This window comes from Rhinopithecus bieti, unplaced genomic scaffold, assembly GCF_001698545.2.
Source record: "Rhinopithecus bieti isolate Rb0 unplaced genomic scaffold, ASM169854v2 scaffold_33903, whole genome shotgun sequence".
Lineage (NCBI taxonomy): Eukaryota > Metazoa > Chordata > Mammalia > Primates > Cercopithecidae > Rhinopithecus > Rhinopithecus bieti.
This window is the reverse complement of record NW_016814625.1, coordinates 194,739-196,300: the sequence shown is the minus strand read 5'-3', so window position 1 is coordinate 196,300 and position 1,562 is coordinate 194,739.

Here is a 1,562-nt window from a genome sequence, read left to right as displayed (position 1 = left end):
AAAAAAAAAAAAAAAAAAAAAAAAGTAGTCACTGTGAAAGCAAACAGTTGCATATGATGGTGGCATAGTTTTAGATTTTTAACCAAAATGTAGTGAATTTCCCAAATCTCTCTAGGATAGTTCCCCAGTTCCTGCTTCTCCTCCCTGATGCTGGGGCATCACTACCCCCTCCCCTCTTTCCAGGGCTCCCCCACACCCCACCAGTCCAGCCAGCTGCCAGTCCAACCAGCTCTGGATCTAGACCCCAAGAGAGGGTTCTTAGATCTCACACAAGAAAAAATCCAAGGCATATCCACAGAGTAAAGTGAAAGTGAATTTATTAAGAAAATAAAGGGCCTGCTCTGCCTATGGACTAGCCGTTCCTTTACTTTCTTAATAAACTTGCTTTCACTTTAAAATCAAAACAAAAAAAAAAGCAAAGGAATAAAGAATGGCTACTTTATCGGCTGAGCAGCCCCGAGGGCGGCTGGTTGCCCATTTTTATGACTGTTTCGTTTGTAAACTGTCATGGGACCGGTGGGAGTGTAGCAGTGAGGACGAACAGAGGTCACTCTCCTCATCATCTTGGTTTTGGTGGGTTTTAGCCAGCTTATTTACTGCTCTCTGTTTTATCAGCAAGGTCTTTGTGACCTGTAATCTTGTGCCGACCTCCTATCTCATTTTGTGACTTAGAATGCCTAACCATCTGGGAATGCAGCCCAGTAGGTCTCAGCCTTATTTTACCCCTCTAGTCAAAATGGAGTCAGTCTGGTTCATATACCTCTGACACTAGGAGTCTGGCTCAGTTCAGCTGGGTCTCACCTCCTGATCTAGTTCCACTTCAGTGCTCTAACCTGCCCATTGCCCCCTCAGCCTGAGAAAGTAGGTTTCTTTCAAGCACGTCTGAGGCTGCACTCTCACTGTGCAGTACCACACTCCCACCCTCACTGAAAGGCAAGCCACCCCACCCCCACAACCCTGCCCCCATTACACAAAGATCCACCTCACCCCCACCAGAGGCCCCAGCCCGACTGGAAGGACCCTAAACAGCATTATGGACTGCCTTGGGGACAGCCAGAGGCAGGCCTGCACCCAAATGAAGATGTGGGGAGGCAGACCGCAGTCTGGAGTCTGGAGAATTGGGCTGTCTCTTGGTTCCAATAGTGCTGCAACAGATAAACAATTACCGAGGGCTTTCTGCAGGCCGGCCAGACAGGGGCCTAGCCTGGGACTACTTCTGTTGAAACTGTAGGCTGCCCCACCATCTAGCTCTTTGCACCACACGGAACCCAAACTGGAACCCTAAGCCGCACTCCCATGCCCAGCCACGTCTGCTTGCTCTCCGTCTTGCCTTCTTCTTCATCTCCCTCTCCCTAAAACTCTTTTCTGAGCCTCTTTTTGTTTTCTCCCCATTTCTTCAATTTTTTTCCTGCCCTCTCCTTTAGTTCTCTTTCTTTTCCCCTGCTCTCTTCCCCTCTCCCATTCTCCAGGCTTCCTCCCTCCCCTCCCCATCCATCCCCCAAGTCCACACCCCGTCCCTCCTGCCGCTATATTTAGCTCCCAGCCGGGGCTTTAGAAAGGCG